Source organism: Phyllobates terribilis, unplaced genomic scaffold (assembly GCF_046119375.1).
Source record: "Phyllobates terribilis strain yellow unplaced genomic scaffold, ASM4611937v1 Scaffold_1__5_contigs__length_1240528914, whole genome shotgun sequence".
Lineage (NCBI taxonomy): Eukaryota > Metazoa > Chordata > Amphibia > Anura > Dendrobatidae > Phyllobates > Phyllobates terribilis.
The window spans coordinates 1,002,977,066-1,002,991,849 of NW_027362761.1; the positions used below are offsets into that span (position 1 = coordinate 1,002,977,066).

Sequence of the window (14,784 nt, forward strand, 5' to 3'; positions counted from 1 at the left end):
ACTTCGAGTGCCCCCTGAAGATAAATCTTTTTAAACCAAATAATTCTAGCTTTATTACTTGTTTATCCATTAAAACATTTTAGGCATATAACGTTGAATGCATATTGATGTGCTTTCTTCATATGAAATCTATTTAAAAAATCAGCCAAAAGGTCAAAAAACGTTGTCTGAAAAAGTCAATGTAAAAAATCTATAAGATGATACTTTTAGCACTTTGAAAGACTCTAAAACTAAGAATTGACTTGTAAAATAAAAATTCCTGATTATTTGTCTGTACTTTTTGAATTCATTAAAGATTTTTAGAGAAGAAAAATGCATCGGAAAGAAAGAATAATCACAATGTAAAACTTTGTTGAGTTCTTATAGCTTTAATGTAATAAAAAAAAAAAATAAATAGAGGGTGCATTACTTAAGTTTTGGGGGCAAAGCTCAGTGGCAGAGCATTTGACTGCAGATTAAGAGGTCCTTGGTTCAACTCCGAGTGCCCCTTGAAGATAGATCTTTTTAAACCAAATAATTCTAGCTTTATTACTTGTTTATCCATTAAAACATTTTAGGCATATAACGTTGAATGCATATTGATGTGCTTTCTTCATATGAAATCTATTTAAAAAATCAGCCAAAAGGTCGAAAAACGTTGTCTGTAAAAAGTCAATGTAAAAAATCTATAAGATGATACTTTTAGCACTTTGGAAGACGCTAAAACTAAGAATTGACTTGTAAAATAAAAATTCCTGATTATTTGTCTGTACTTTTTGAATTCATTAAAGATTTTTAGAGAAGAAAAATGCATCGGAAAGAAAAAATAATCACAATGTAAAACTTTGTAAAGTTCTTACAGCTTTAATGTAAATTAAAAAAAAAAAAAAAAAAAAAAAAGCGTGTGCATTACTTAAGTTTTGGGGGTATAGCTCAGTGGCAGAGCATTTGACTGCAGATCAAGAGGTCCTTGGTTCAACTCCGAGTGCCCCCTGAAGATAAATCTTTTTAAACCAAATAATTCTAGCTTTATTACTTATTTATCCATTAAAGCATTTTAGGCATATAACGTTGAATGCATATTGATGTGCTTTCTTCATATGAAATCTATTTAAAAAATCAGCCACAAGGTCGAAAAACGTTGTCTGTAAAAAGTCAATGTAAAAAATCTATAAGATGATACTTTTAGCACTTTGGAAGACTCTAAAACTAAGAATTGACTTGTAAAATAAAAATTCCTGATTATTTGTCTGTACTTTTTGAATTCATTAAAGATTTTTAAAGAAGAAAAATGCATCGGAAAGAAAAAATAATCACAATGTAAAACTTTGTAAAGTTCTTTTAGCTTTAATGTAATTTAAAAAAAAAAAAAAAGAGTGTGCATTGCTTAAGTTTTGGGGGTATAGCTCAGTGGCAGAGCATTTGACTGCAGATCAAGAGGTCCTTGGTTCAACTCCGAGTGCCCCCTGAAGATAAATCTTTTTAAACAAAATAATTCTTGCATTATTACTTGTTTATCCATTAAAACATTTTAGGCATATAACGTTGAATGCATAATGATGTGCTTTCTTCATATGAAATCTATTTAAAAAATCAGTCAAAAGGTCGAAAAACGTTGTCTGAAAAAGTCAATGTAAAAAATCTATAAGATGATACTTTTAGCACATTGGAAGACTCTAAAACTAAGAATTGACTTGTAAAATAAAAATTCCTGATTATTTGTCTGTACTTTTTGAATTCATTAAAGATTTTTAGAGAAGAAAAATGCATCGGAAAGAAAAAATAATCACAATGCAAAACTTTGTAAAGTTCTTATAGCTTTAATGTAATTAAAAAAAAAAAAAAAAAATAGAGTGCATTATTTAAGTTTTGGGGGTATAGCTCAGTGGCAGAGCATTTGACTGCAGATTAAGAGGTCCTTGGTTCAACTCCGAGTGCCCCCTGAAGATAAATCTTTTTAAACCAAATAATTCTAGCTTTATTACTTGTTTATCCATTAAAACATTTTAGGCATATAACGTTGAATGCATATTGATGTGCTTTCTTCATATGAAATCTATTTAAAAAATCAGCCAAAAGGTCAAAAAACGTTGTCTGAAAAAGTCAATGTGAAAAATCTATAAGATGATACTTTTAGCACTTTGGAAGACTCTAAAACTAAGAATTGACTTGTAAAATAAAAATTCCTGATTATTTGTCTGTACTTTTTGAATTCATTAAAGATTTTTAAAGAAGAAAAATGCATCGGAAAGAAAGAATAATCACAATGTAAAACTTTGTTGAGTTCTTATAGCTTTAATGTAATAAAAAAAAAAAATAAATAGAGGGTGCATTACTTAAGTTTTGGGGGTAAAGCTCAGTGGCAGAGCATTTGACTGCAGATTAAGAGGTCCTTGGTTCAACTCCGAGTGCCCCTTGAAGATAGATCTTTTTAAACCAAATAATTCTAGCTTTATTACTTGTTTATCCATTAAAACATTTTAGGCATATAACGTTGAATGCATATTGATGTGCTTTCTTCATATGAAATCTATTTAAAAAATCAGCCAAAAGGTCGAAAAACGTTGTCTGTAAAAAGTCAATGTAAAAAATCTATAAGATGATACTTTTAGCACTTTGGAAGACGCTAAAACTAAGAATTGACTTGTAAAATAAAAATTCCTGATTATTTGTCTGTACTTTTTGAATTCATTAAAGATTTTTAGAGAAGAAAAATGCATCGGAAAGAAAAAATAATCACAATGTAAAACTTTGTAAAGTTCTTACAGCTTTAATGTAAATTAAAAAAAAAAAAAAAAAAAAAAAGCGTGTGCATTACTTAAGTTTTGGGGGTATAGCTCAGTGGCAGAGCATTTGACTGCAGATCAAGAGGTCCTTGGTTCAACTCCGAGTGCCCCCTGAAGATAAATCTTTTTAAACCAAATAATTCTAGCTTTATTACTTATTTATCCATTAAAGCATTTTAGGCATATACCGTTGAATGCATATTGATGTGCTTTCTTCATATGAAATCTATTTAAAAAATCAGCCACAAGGTCGAAAAACGTTGTCTGTAAAAAGTCAATGTAAAAAATCTATAAGATGATACTTTTAGCACTTTGGAAGACTCTAAAACTAAGAATTGACTTGTAAAATAAAAATTCCTGATTATTTGTCTGTACTTTTTGAATTCATTAAAGATTTTTAAAGAAGAAAAATGCATCGGAAAGAAAAAATAATCACAATGTAAAACTTTGTAAAGTTCTTTTAGCTTTAATGTAATTTAAAAAAAAAAAAAAAGAGTGTGCATTGCTTAAGTTTTGGGGGTATAGCTCAGTGGCAGAGCATTTGACTGCAGATCAAGAGGTCCTTGGTTCAACTCCGAGTGCCCCCTGAAGATAAATCTTTTTAAACAAAATAATTCTTGCATTATTACTTGTTTATCCATTAAAACATTTTAGGCATATAACGTTGAATGCATAATGATGTGCTTTCTTCATATGAAATCTATTTAAAAAATCAGTCAAAAGGTCGAAAAACGTTGTCTGAAAAAGTCAATGTAAAAAATCTATAAGATGATACTTTTAGCACATTGGAAGACTCTAAAACTAAGAATTGACTTGTAAAATAAAAATTCCTGATTATTTGTCTGTACTTTTTGAATTCATTAAAGATTTTTAGAGAAGAAAAATGCATCGGAAAGAAAAAATAATCACAATGCAAAACTTTGTAAAGTTCTTATAGCTTTAATGTAATTAAAAAAAAAAAAAAAAAAGAGAGTGCATTATTTAAGTTTTGGGGGTATAGCTCAGTGGCAGAGCATTTGACTGCAGATTAAGAGGTCCTTGGTTCAACTCCGAGTGCCCCCTGAAGATAAATCTTTTTAAACCAAATAATTCTAGCTTTATTACTTGTTTATCCATTAAAACATTTTAGGCATATAACGTTGAATGCATATTGATGTGCTTTCTTCATATGAAATCTATTTAAAAAATCAGCCAAAAGGTCGAAAAACGTTGTCTGTAAAAAGTCAATGTAAAAAATCTATAAGATGATACTTTTAGCACTTTGGAAGACTCTAAAACTAAGAATTGACTTGTAAAATAAAAATTCCTGATTATTTGTCTGTACTTTTTGAATTCATTAAAGATTTTTAAAGAAGAAAAATGCATCAGAAAGAAAAAATAATCACAATGTAAAACTTTGTAAAGTTCTTTTAGCTTTAATGTAATTTAAAAAAAAAAAAAAAGAGTGTGCATTGCTTAAGTTTTGGGGGTATAGCTCAGTGGCAGAGCATTTGACTGCAGATTAAGAGGTCCTTGGTTCAACTCCGAGTGCCCCTTGAAGATAGATCTTTTTAAACCAAATAATTCTAGCTTTATTACTTGTTTATCCATTAAAACATTTTAGGCATATAACGTTGAATGCATATTGATGTGCTTTCTTCATATGAAATCTATTTAAAAAATCAGCCAAAAGGTCGAAAAACGTTGTCTGTAAAAAGTCAATGTAAAAAATCTATAAGATGATACTTTTAGCACTTTGGAAGACGCTAAAACTAAGAATTGACTTGTAAAATAAAAATTCCTGATTATTTGTCTGTACTTTTTGAATTCATTAAAGATTTTTAGAGAAGAAAAATGCATCGGAAAGAAAAAATAATCACAATGTAAAACTTTGTAAAGTTCTTACAGCTTTAATGTAATTAAAAAAAAAAAAAAAAAAAAAAAGCGTGTGCATTACTTAAGTTTTGGGGGTATAGCTCAGTGGCAGAGCATTTGACTGCAGATCAAGAGGTCCTTGGTTCAACTCCGAGTGCCCCCTGAAGATAAATCTTTTTAAACCAAATAATTCTAGCTTTATTACTTGTTTATCCATTAAAACATTTTAGGCATATAACGTTGAATGCATATTGATGTGCTTTCTTCATATGAAATCTATTTAAAAAATCAGCCACAAGGTCGAAAAACGTTGTCTGTAAAAAGTCAATGTAAAAAATCTATAAGATGATACTTTTAGCACTTTGGAAGACTCTAAAACTAAGAATTGACTTGTAAAATAAAAATTCCTGATTATTTGTCTGTACTTTTTGAATTCATTAAAGATTTTTAAAGAAGAAAAATGCATCAGAAAGAAAAAATAATCACAATGTAAAACTTTGTAAAGTTCTTTTAGCTTTAATGTAATTTAAAAAAAAAAAAAAAGAGTGTGCATTGCTTAAGTTTTGGGGGTATAGCTCAGTGGCAGAGCATTTGACTGCAGATCAAGAGGTCCTTGGTTCAACTCCGAGTGCCCCCTGAAGATAAATCTTTTTAAACCAAATAATTCTAGCTTTATTACTTGTTTATCCATTAAAACATTTTAGGCATATAACGTTGAATGCATATTGATGTGCTTTCTTCATATGAAATCTATTTAAAAAATCAGCCAAAAGGTCAAAAAACGTTGTCTGAAAAAGTCAATGTGAAAAATCTATAAGATGATATTTTTAGCACTTTGGAAGACTCTAAAACTAAGAATTGACTTGTAAAATAAAAATTCCTGATTATTTGTCTGTACTTTTTGAATTCATTAAAGATTTTTAGAGAAGAAAAATACATCGGAAAGAAAGAATAATCACAATGTAAAACTTTGTTAAGTTCTTATAGCTTTAATGTAATAATAAAAAAAAAAAATAGAGGGTACATTACTTAAGTTTTGGGGGTATAGCTCAGTGGCAGAGCATTTGACTGCAGATTAAGAGGTCCTTGGTTCAACTCCGAGTGCCCCCTGAAGATAAATCTTTTTAAACCAAATAATTCTTGCTTTATTACTTGTTTATCCATTAAAACATTTTAGGCATATAACGTTGAATGCATAATGATGTGCTTTCTTCATATGAAATCTATTTAAAAAATCAGCCAAAAGGTCGAAAAACGTTGTCTGAAAAAGTCAATGTAAAAAATCTATAAGATGATACTTTTAGCACTTTGGAAGACTCTAAAACTAAGAATTGACTTGTAAAATAAAAATTCCTGATTATTTGTCTGTACTTTTTGAATTCATTAAAGATTTTTAGAGAAGAAAAATGCATCGGAAAGAAAAAATAATCACAATGCAAAACTTTGTAAAGTTCTTATAGCTTTAATGTAATTAAAAAAAAAAAAAAAAAAGAGGGTGCATTATTTAAGTTTTGGGGGTATAGCTCAGTGGCAGAGCATTTGACTGCAGATTAAGAGGTCCTTGGTTCAACTCCGAGTGCCCCCTGAAGATAAATCTTTTTAAACCAAATAATTCTAGCTTTATTACTTGTTTATCCATTAAAACATTTTAGGCATATAACGTTGAATGCATATTGATGTGCTTTCTTCATATGAAATCTATTTAAAAAATCAGCCAAAAGGTCAAAAAACGTTGTCTGAAAAAGTCAATGTGAAAAATCTATAAGATGATACTTTTAGCACTTTGGAAGACTCTAAAACTAAGAATTGACTTGTAAAATAAAAATTCCTGATTATTTGTCTGTACTTTTTGAATTCATTAAAGATTTTTAAAGAAGAAAAATGCATCGGAAAGAAAAAATAGTCACAATGTAAAACTTTGTAAAGTTCTTTTAGCTTTAATGTAATTTAAAAAAAAAAAAAAAGAGTGTGCATTGCTTAAGTTTTGGGGGTATAGCTCAGTGGCAGAGCATTTGACTGCAGATCAAGAGGTCCTTGGTTCAATTCCGAGTGCCCCCTGAAGATAAATCTTTTTAAACCAAATAATTCTAGCTTTATTACTTGTTTATCCATTAAAACATTTTAGGCATATAACGTTGAATGCATATTGATGTGCTTTCTTCATATGAAATCTATTTAAAAAATCAGCCAAAAGGTCAAAAAACGTTGTCTGAAAAAGTCAATGTGAAAAATCTATAAGATGATACTTTTAGCACTTTGGAAGACTCTAAAACTAAGAATTGACTTGTAAAATAAAAATTCCTGATTATTTGTCTGTACTTTTTGAATTCATTAAAGATTTTTAGAGAAGAAAAATACATCGGAAAGAAAGATTAATCACAATGTAAAACTTTGTTAAGTTCTTATAGCTTTAATGTAATAAAAAAAAAAAAAAAAATAGAGGGTGCATTACTTAAGTTTTGGGGGTATAGCTCAGGGGCAGAGCATTTGACTGCAGATTAAGAGGTCCTTGGTTCAACTCCGAGTGCCCCCTGAAGATAAATCTTTTTAAACCAAATAATTCTAGCTTTATTACTTGTTTATCCATTAAAACATTTTAGGCATATAACGTTGAATGCATATTGATGTGCTTTCTTCATATGAAATCTATTTAAAAAATCAGCCAAAAGGTCAAAAAACGTTGTCTGAAAAAGTCAATGTGAAAAATTTATAAGATGATACTTTTAGCACTTTGGAAGACTCTAAAACTAAGAATTGACTTGTAAAATAAAAATTCCTGATTATTTGTCTGTACTTTTTGAATTCATTAAAGATTTTTAGAGAAGAAAAATGCATCGGAAAGAAAAAATAATCACAATGCAAAACTTTGTAAAGTTCTTATAGCTTTAATGTAATTAAAAAAAAAAAAAAAAAAGAGGGTGCATTATTTAAGTTTTGGGGGTATAGCTCAGTGGCAGAGCATTTGACTGCAGATTAAGAGGTCCTTGGTTCAACTCCGAGTGCCCCCTGAAGATAAATCTTTTTAAACCAAATAATTCTAGCTTTATTACTTGTTTATCCATTAAAACATTTTAGGCATATAACGTTGAATGCATATTGATGTGCTTTCTTCATATGAAATCTATTTAAAAAATCAGCCAAAAGGTCGAAAAACGTTGTCTGTAAAAAGTCAATGTAAAAAATCTATAAGATGATACTTTTAGCACTTTGGAAGACTCTAAAACTAAGAATTGACTTGTAAAATAAAAATTCCTGATTATTTGTCTGTACTTTTTGAATTCATTAAAGATTTTTAAAGAAGAAAAATGCATCAGAAAGAAAAAATAATCACAATGTAAAACTTTGTAAAGTTCTTTTAGCTTTAATGTAATTTAAAAAAAAAAAAAAAGAGTGTGCATTGCTTAAGTTTTGGGGGTATAGCTCAGTGGCAGAGCATTTGACTGCAGATCAAGAGGTCCTTGGTTCAACTCCGAGTGCCCCCTGAAGATAAAACTTTTTAAACCAAATAATTCTAGCTTTATTACTTGTTTATCCATTAAAACATTTTAGGCATATAACGTTGAATGCATATTGATGTGCTTTCTTCATATGAAATCTATTTAAAAAATCAGCCAAAAGGTCAAAAAACGTTGTCTGAAAAAGTCAATGTGAAAAATCTATAAGATGATATTTTTAGCACTTTGGAAGACTCTAAAACTAAGAATTGACTTGTAAAATAAAAATTCCTGATTATTTGTCTGTACTTTTTGAATTCATTAAAGATTTTTAGAGAAGAAAAATACATCGGAAAGAAAGAATAATCACAATGTAAAACTATGTTAAGTTCTTATAGCTTTAATGTAATAATAAAAAAAAAAAATAGAGGGTACATTACTTAAGTTTTGGGGGTATAGCTCAGTGGCAGAGCATTTGACTGCAGATTAAGAGGTCCTTGGTTCAACTCCGAGTGCCCCCTGAAGATAAATCTTTTTAAACCAAATAATTCTTGCTTTATTACTTGTTTATCCATTAAAACATTTTAGGCATATAACGTTGAATGCATAATGATGTGCTTTCTTCATATGAAATCTATTTAAAAAATCAGCCAAAAGGTCGAAAAACGTTGTCTGAAAAAGTCAATGTAAAAAATCTATAAGATGATACTTTTAGCACTTTGGAAGACTCTAAAACTAAGAATTGACTTGTAAAATAAAAATTCCTGATTATTTGTCTGTACTTTTTGAATTCATTAAAGATTTTTAGAGAAGAAAAATGCATCGGAAAGAAAAAATAATCACAATGCAAAACTTTGTAAAGTTCTTATAGCTTTAATGTAATTAAAAAAAAAAAAAAAAAAGAGGGTGCATTATTTAAGTTTTGGGGGTATAGCTCAGTGGCAGAGCATTTGACTGCAGATTAAGAGGTCCTTGGTTCAACTCCGAGTGCCCCCTGAAGATAAATCTTTTTAAACCAAATAATTCTAGCTTTATTACTTGTTTATCCATTAAAACATTTTAGGCATATAACGTTGAATGCATATTGATGTGCTTTCTTCATATGAAATCTATTTAAAAAATCAGCCAAAAGGTCAAAAAACGTTGTCTGAAAAAGTCAATGTGAAAAATCTATAAGATGATACTTTTAGCACTTTGGAAGACTCTAAAACTAAGAATTGACTTGTAAAATAAAAATTCCTGATTATTTGTCTGTACTTTTTGAATTCATTAAAGATTTTTAAAGAAGAAAAATGCATCGGAAAGAAAAAATAGTCACAATGTAAAACTTTGTAAAGTTCTTTTAGCTTTAATGTAATTTAAAAAAAAAAAAAAAGAGTGTGCATTGCTTAAGTTTTGGGGGTATAGCTCAGTGGCAGAGCATTTGACTGCAGATCAAGAGGTCCTTGGTTCAATTCCGAGTGCCCCCTGAAGATAAATCTTTTTAAACCAAATAATTCTAGCTTTATTACTTGTTTATCCATTAAAACATTTTAGGCATATAACGTTGAATGCATATTGATGTGCTTTCTTCATATGAAATCTATTTAAAAAATCAGCCAAAAGGTCAAAAAACGTTGTCTGAAAAAGTCAATGTGAAAAATCTATAAGATGATACTTTTAGCACTTTGGAAGACTCTAAAACTAAGAATTGACTTGTAAAATAAAAATTCCTGATTATTTGTCTGTACTTTTTGAATTCATTAAAGATTTTTAGAGAAGAAAAATACATCGGAAAGAAAGATTAATCACAATGTAAAACTTTGTTAAGTTCTTATAGCTTTAATGTAATAAAAAAAAAAAAAAAAATAGAGGGTGCATTACTTAAGTTTTGGGGGTATAGCTCAGGGGCAGAGCATTTGACTGCAGATTAAGAGGTCCTTGGTTCAACTCCGAGTGCCCCCTGAAGATAAATCTTTTTAAACCAAATAATTCTTGCTTTATTACTTGTTTATCCATTAAAACATTTTAGGCATATAACGTTGAATGCATAATGATGTGCTTTCTTCATATGAAATCTATTTAAAAAATCAGCCAAAAGGTCGAAAAACGTTGTCTGAAAAAGTCAATGTAAAAAATCTATAAGATGATACTTTTAGCACTTTGGAAGACTCTAAAACTAAGAATTGACTTGTAAAATAAAAATTCCTGATTATTTGTCTGTACTTTTTGAATTCATTAAAGATTTTTAGAGAAGAAAAATGCATCGGAAAGAAAAAATAATCACAATGCAAAACTTTGTAAAGTTCTTATATCTTTAATGTAATTAAAAAAAAAAAGAGGGTGCATTATTTAAGTTTTGGGGGTATAGCTCAGTGGCAGAGCATTTGACTGCAGATTAAGAGGTCCTTGGTTCAACTCCGAGTGCCCCCTGAAGATGAATCTTTTTAAACCAAATAATTCTAGCTTTATTACTTGTTTATCCATTAAAACATTTTAGGCATATAACGTTGAATGCATATTGATGTGCTTTCTTCATATGAAATCTATTTAAAAAATCAGCCAAAAGGTCGAAAAACGTTGTCTGTAAAAAGTCAATGTAAAAAATCTATACGATGATACTTTTAGCACTTTGGAAGACTCTAAAACTAAGAATTGACTTGTAAAATAAAAATTCCTGATTATTTGTCTGTACTTTTAGAATTCATTAAAGATTTTTAGAGAAGAAAAATGCATCGGAAAGAAAAAGTAATCACAATGTAAAACTTTGTAAAGTTCTTATAGCTTTAATGTAATTTAAAAAAAAGAGTGTGCATTGCTTAAGTTTTGGGGGTATAGCTCAGTGGCAGAGCATTTGACTGCAGATCAAGAGGTCCTTGGTTCAACTCCGAGTGCCCCCTGAAGATAAATCTTTTTAAACCAAATAATTCTAGCTTTATTACTTGTTTATCCATTAAAACATTTTAGGCATATAACGTTGAATGCATATTGATGTGCTTTCTTCATATGAAATCTATTTAAAAAATCAGCCAAAAGGTCAAAAAACGTCTGAAAAAGTCAATGTAAAAAATCTATAAGATGATACTTTTAGCACTTTGGAAGACTCTAAAACTAAGAATTGACTTGTAAAATAAAAATTCCTGATTATTTGTCTATACTTTTTGAATTCATTAAAGATTTTTAGAGAAGAAAAATGCATCGGAAAGAAAGAATAATCACAATGTAAAACTTTGTTAAGTTCTTATAGCTTTAACGTAATAAAAAAAAAAAAAAAAAATAGAGGGTGCATTACTTAAGTTTTGGGGGTATAGCTCAGTGGCAGAGCATTTGACTGCAGATTAAGAGGTCCTTGGTTCAACTCCGAGTGCCCCCTGAAGATAAATCTTTTTAAACCAAATAATTCTTGCTTTATTACTTGTTTATCCATTAAAACATTTTAGGCATATAACGTTGAATGCATATTGATGTGCTTTCTTCATATGAAATCTATTTAAAAAATCAGCCAAAAGGTCGAAAAACGTTGTCTGAAAAAGTCAATGTAAAAAATCTATAAGATGATACTTTTAGCACTTTGGAAGACTCTAAAACTAAGAATTGACTTGTAAAATAAAAATTCCTGATTATTTGTCTGTACTTTTTGAATTCATTAAAGATTTTTAGAGAAGAAAAATGCATCGGAAAGAAAAAATAATCACAATGTAAAATTTTGTAAAGTTCTTATAGCTTTAATGTAAATTAAAAAAAAAAAAAAAAAAAGAGTGTGCATTACTTAAGTTTTGGGGGTATAGCTCAGTGGCAGAGCATTTGACTGCAGATCAAGAGGTCCTTGGTTCAACTCCGAGTGCCCCCTGAAGATAAATCTTTTTAAACCAAATAATTCTAGCTTTATTACTTGTTTATCCATTAAAGCATTTTAGGCATATAACGTTGAATGCATATTGATGTGCTTTCTTCATATGAAATCTATTTAAAAAATCAGCCAAAAGGTCGAAAAAAGTTGTCTGTAAAAAGTCAATGTAAAAAATCTATAAGATGATACTTTTAGCACTTTGGAAGACTCTAAAACTAAGAATTGACTTGTAAAATAAAAATTCCTGATTATTTGTCTGTACTTTTTGAATTCATTAAAGATTTTTAAAGAAGAAAAATGCATCGGAAAGAAAAAATAATCACAATGTAAAACTTTGTAAAGTTCTTATAGCTTTAATGTAATTTAAAAAAAAAAAAAAAGAGTGTGCATTGCTTAAGTTTTGGGGGTATAGCTCAGTGGCAGAGCATTTGACTGCAGATCAAGTGGTCCTTGGTTCAACTTCGAGTGCCCCCTGAAGATAAATCTTTTTAAACCAAATAATTCTAGCTTTATTACTTGTTTATCCATTAAAACATTTTAGGCATATAACGTTGAATGCATATTGATGTGCTTTCTTCATATGAAATCTATTTAAAAAATCAGCCAAAAGGTCAAAAAACGTTGTCTGGAAAAGTCAATGTAAAAAATCTATAAGATGATACTTTTAGCACTTTGAAAGACTCTAAAACTAAGAATTGACTTGTAAAATAAAAATTCCTGATTATTTGTCTGTACTTTTTTAATTCATTAAAGATTTTTAGAGAAGAAAAATGCATCGGAAAGAAAGAATAATCACAATGTAAAACTTTGTTGAGTTCTTATAGCTTTAATGTAATAAAAAAAAAAATAGAGGGTGCATTACTTAAGTTTTGGGGGTATAGCTCAGTGGCAGAGCATTTGACTGCAGATTAAGAGGTCCTTGGTTCAACTCCGAGTGCCCCCTGAAGATAAATCTTTTTAAACCAAATAATTCTAGCTTTATTACTTGTTTATCCATTAAAACATTTTAGGCATATAACGTTGAATGCATATTGATGTGCTTTCTTCATATGAAATCTATTTAAAAAATCAGCCAAAAGTTCGAAAAACGTTGTCTGTAAAAAGTCAATGTAAAAAATCTATAAGATGATACTTTTAGCACTTTGGAAGACTCTAAAACTAAGAATTGACTTGTAAAATAAAAATTCCTGATTATTTGTCTGTACTTTTTGAATTCATTAAAGATTTTTAGAGAAGAAAAATGCATCGGAAAGAAAAAATAATCACAATGCAAAACTTTGTAAAGTTCTTATAGCTTTAATGTAATTAAAAAAAAAAAAAAAAAAGAGGGTGCATTATTTAAGTTTTGGGGGTATAGCTCAGTGGCAGAGCATTTGACTGCAGATTAAGAGGTCCTTGGTTCAACTCCGAGTGCCCCCTGAAGATAGATCTTTTTAAACCAAATAATTCTAGCTTTATTACTTGTTTATCCATTAAAACATTTTAGGCACATAACGTTGAATGCATATTGATGTGCTTTCTTCATATGAAATCTATTTAAAAAATCAGCCAAAAGGTCGAAAAACGTTGTCTGTAAAAAGTCAATGTAAAAAATCTATAAGATGATACTTTTAGCACTTTGGAAGACGCTAAAACTAAGAATTGACTTGTAAAATAAAAATTCCTGATTATTTGTCTGTACTTTTTGAATTCATTAAAGATTTTTAGAGAAGAAAAATGCATCGGAAAGAAAAAATAATCACAATGTAAAACTTTGTAAAGTTCTTATAGCTTTAATGTAAATTAAAAAAAACAAAAAAAAAAAGAGTGTGCATTACTTAAGTTTTGGGGGTATAGCTCAGTGGCAGAGCATTTGACTGCAGATCAAGAGGTCCTTGGTTCAACTCCAAGTGCCCCCTGAAGATAAGTCTTTTTAAACCAAATAATTCTAGCTTTATTACTTGTTTATCCATTAAAGCATTTTAGGCATATAACGTTGAATGCATATTGATGTGCTTTCTTCATATGAAATCTATTTAAAAAATCAGCCAAAAGGTCGAAAAACGTTGTCTGTAAAAAGTCAATGTAAAAAATCTATAAGATGATACTTTTAGCACTTTGGAAGACTCTAAAACTAAGAATTGACTTGTAAAATAAAAATTCCTGATTATTTGTCTGTACTTTTTGAATTCATTAAAGATTTTTAAAGAAGAAAAATGCATCGGAAAGAAAAAATAATCACAATGTAAAACTTTGTAAAGTTCTTATAGCTTTAATGTAATTTAAAAAAAAAAAAAAAGAGTGTGCATTGCTTAAGTTTTGGGGGTATAGCTCAGTGGCAGAGCATTTGACTGCAGATCAAGAGGTCCTTGGTTCAACTCCGAGTGCCCCCTGAAGATAAATCTTTTTAAACCAAATAATTCTAGCTTTATTACTTGTTTATCCATTAAAACATTTTAGGCATATAACGTTGAATGCATATTGATGTGCTTTCTTCATATGAAATCTATTTAAAAAATCAGCCAAAAGGTCAAAAAACGTTGTCTGAAAAAGTCAATGTGAAAAATCTATAAGATGATACTTTTAGCACTTTGGAAGACTCTAAAACTAAGAAATGACTTGTAAAATAAAAATTCCTGATTATTTGTCTGTACTTTTTGAATTCATTAAAGATTTTTAGAGAAGAAAAATACATCGGAAAGAAAGAATAATCACAATGTAAAACTTTGTTAAGTTCTTATAGCTTTAATGTAATAATAAAAAAAAAAATAGAGGGTACATTACTTAAGTTTTGGGGGTATAGCTCAGTGGCAGAGCATTTGACTGCAGATTAAGAGGTCCTTGGTTCAACTCCGAGTGCCCCCTGAAGATAAATCTTTTTAAACCAAATAATTCTTGCTTTATTACTTGTTTATCCATTAAA

The 14,784-nt window shown here is 29.1% G+C and overlaps 25 non-coding genes across 25 annotated transcripts; all 25 read left to right on the forward strand.

The window, feature by feature from the left end:
• The first annotated feature begins 901 nt into the window (after positions 1–901).
• TRNAC-GCA (transfer RNA cysteine (anticodon GCA)) lies at positions 902–973 on the forward strand. The gene has a single exon. It is a non-coding gene; the product is annotated as a tRNA-Cys (tRNA).
• Positions 974–1,375: 402 nt separating this feature from the next.
• TRNAC-GCA (transfer RNA cysteine (anticodon GCA)) lies at positions 1,376–1,447 on the forward strand. Its single transcript has one exon. It is a non-coding gene; the product is annotated as a tRNA-Cys (tRNA).
• Positions 1,448–1,850: 403 nt separating this feature from the next.
• On the forward strand, positions 1,851–1,922 carry TRNAC-GCA (transfer RNA cysteine (anticodon GCA)). Its single transcript has one exon. It is a non-coding gene; the product is annotated as a tRNA-Cys (tRNA).
• Positions 1,923–2,806: 884 nt separating this feature from the next.
• Positions 2,807–2,878, forward strand: TRNAC-GCA (transfer RNA cysteine (anticodon GCA)). Its single transcript has one exon. It is a non-coding gene; the product is annotated as a tRNA-Cys (tRNA).
• Positions 2,879–3,280: 402 nt separating this feature from the next.
• Positions 3,281–3,352, forward strand: TRNAC-GCA (transfer RNA cysteine (anticodon GCA)). The gene has a single exon. It is a non-coding gene; the product is annotated as a tRNA-Cys (tRNA).
• A 403-nt stretch (positions 3,353–3,755) lies between these two features.
• On the forward strand, positions 3,756–3,827 carry TRNAC-GCA (transfer RNA cysteine (anticodon GCA)). The gene has a single exon. It is a non-coding gene; the product is annotated as a tRNA-Cys (tRNA).
• Positions 3,828–4,710: 883 nt separating this feature from the next.
• Positions 4,711–4,782, forward strand: TRNAC-GCA (transfer RNA cysteine (anticodon GCA)). The gene has a single exon. It is a non-coding gene; the product is annotated as a tRNA-Cys (tRNA).
• Positions 4,783–5,184: 402 nt separating this feature from the next.
• On the forward strand, positions 5,185–5,256 carry TRNAC-GCA (transfer RNA cysteine (anticodon GCA)). The gene has a single exon. It is a non-coding gene; the product is annotated as a tRNA-Cys (tRNA).
• A 401-nt stretch (positions 5,257–5,657) lies between these two features.
• Positions 5,658–5,729, forward strand: TRNAC-GCA (transfer RNA cysteine (anticodon GCA)). The gene has a single exon. It is a non-coding gene; the product is annotated as a tRNA-Cys (tRNA).
• Positions 5,730–6,132: 403 nt separating this feature from the next.
• TRNAC-GCA (transfer RNA cysteine (anticodon GCA)) lies at positions 6,133–6,204 on the forward strand. The gene has a single exon. It is a non-coding gene; the product is annotated as a tRNA-Cys (tRNA).
• Positions 6,205–6,605: 401 nt separating this feature from the next.
• TRNAC-GCA (transfer RNA cysteine (anticodon GCA)) lies at positions 6,606–6,677 on the forward strand. Its single transcript has one exon. It is a non-coding gene; the product is annotated as a tRNA-Cys (tRNA).
• Positions 6,678–7,555: 878 nt separating this feature from the next.
• TRNAC-GCA (transfer RNA cysteine (anticodon GCA)) lies at positions 7,556–7,627 on the forward strand. The gene has a single exon. It is a non-coding gene; the product is annotated as a tRNA-Cys (tRNA).
• Positions 7,628–8,029: 402 nt separating this feature from the next.
• Positions 8,030–8,101, forward strand: TRNAC-GCA (transfer RNA cysteine (anticodon GCA)). The gene has a single exon. It is a non-coding gene; the product is annotated as a tRNA-Cys (tRNA).
• Positions 8,102–8,502: 401 nt separating this feature from the next.
• On the forward strand, positions 8,503–8,574 carry TRNAC-GCA (transfer RNA cysteine (anticodon GCA)). The gene has a single exon. It is a non-coding gene; the product is annotated as a tRNA-Cys (tRNA).
• Positions 8,575–8,977: 403 nt separating this feature from the next.
• Positions 8,978–9,049, forward strand: TRNAC-GCA (transfer RNA cysteine (anticodon GCA)). Its single transcript has one exon. It is a non-coding gene; the product is annotated as a tRNA-Cys (tRNA).
• A 401-nt stretch (positions 9,050–9,450) lies between these two features.
• Positions 9,451–9,522, forward strand: TRNAC-GCA (transfer RNA cysteine (anticodon GCA)). The gene has a single exon. It is a non-coding gene; the product is annotated as a tRNA-Cys (tRNA).
• An 871-nt stretch (positions 9,523–10,393) lies between these two features.
• On the forward strand, positions 10,394–10,465 carry TRNAC-GCA (transfer RNA cysteine (anticodon GCA)). The gene has a single exon. It is a non-coding gene; the product is annotated as a tRNA-Cys (tRNA).
• Positions 10,466–10,860: 395 nt separating this feature from the next.
• TRNAC-GCA (transfer RNA cysteine (anticodon GCA)) lies at positions 10,861–10,932 on the forward strand. Its single transcript has one exon. It is a non-coding gene; the product is annotated as a tRNA-Cys (tRNA).
• Positions 10,933–11,333: 401 nt separating this feature from the next.
• On the forward strand, positions 11,334–11,405 carry TRNAC-GCA (transfer RNA cysteine (anticodon GCA)). Its single transcript has one exon. It is a non-coding gene; the product is annotated as a tRNA-Cys (tRNA).
• Positions 11,406–11,810: 405 nt separating this feature from the next.
• Positions 11,811–11,882, forward strand: TRNAC-GCA (transfer RNA cysteine (anticodon GCA)). Its single transcript has one exon. It is a non-coding gene; the product is annotated as a tRNA-Cys (tRNA).
• Positions 11,883–12,753: 871 nt separating this feature from the next.
• Positions 12,754–12,825, forward strand: TRNAC-GCA (transfer RNA cysteine (anticodon GCA)). The gene has a single exon. It is a non-coding gene; the product is annotated as a tRNA-Cys (tRNA).
• Positions 12,826–13,229: 404 nt separating this feature from the next.
• Positions 13,230–13,301, forward strand: TRNAC-GCA (transfer RNA cysteine (anticodon GCA)). Its single transcript has one exon. It is a non-coding gene; the product is annotated as a tRNA-Cys (tRNA).
• A 407-nt stretch (positions 13,302–13,708) lies between these two features.
• TRNAC-GCA (transfer RNA cysteine (anticodon GCA)) lies at positions 13,709–13,780 on the forward strand. Its single transcript has one exon. It is a non-coding gene; the product is annotated as a tRNA-Cys (tRNA).
• Positions 13,781–14,182: 402 nt separating this feature from the next.
• On the forward strand, positions 14,183–14,254 carry TRNAC-GCA (transfer RNA cysteine (anticodon GCA)). Its single transcript has one exon. It is a non-coding gene; the product is annotated as a tRNA-Cys (tRNA).
• A 400-nt stretch (positions 14,255–14,654) lies between these two features.
• Positions 14,655–14,726, forward strand: TRNAC-GCA (transfer RNA cysteine (anticodon GCA)). Its single transcript has one exon. It is a non-coding gene; the product is annotated as a tRNA-Cys (tRNA).
• The last annotated feature ends 58 nt before the right edge of the window (positions 14,727–14,784 follow it).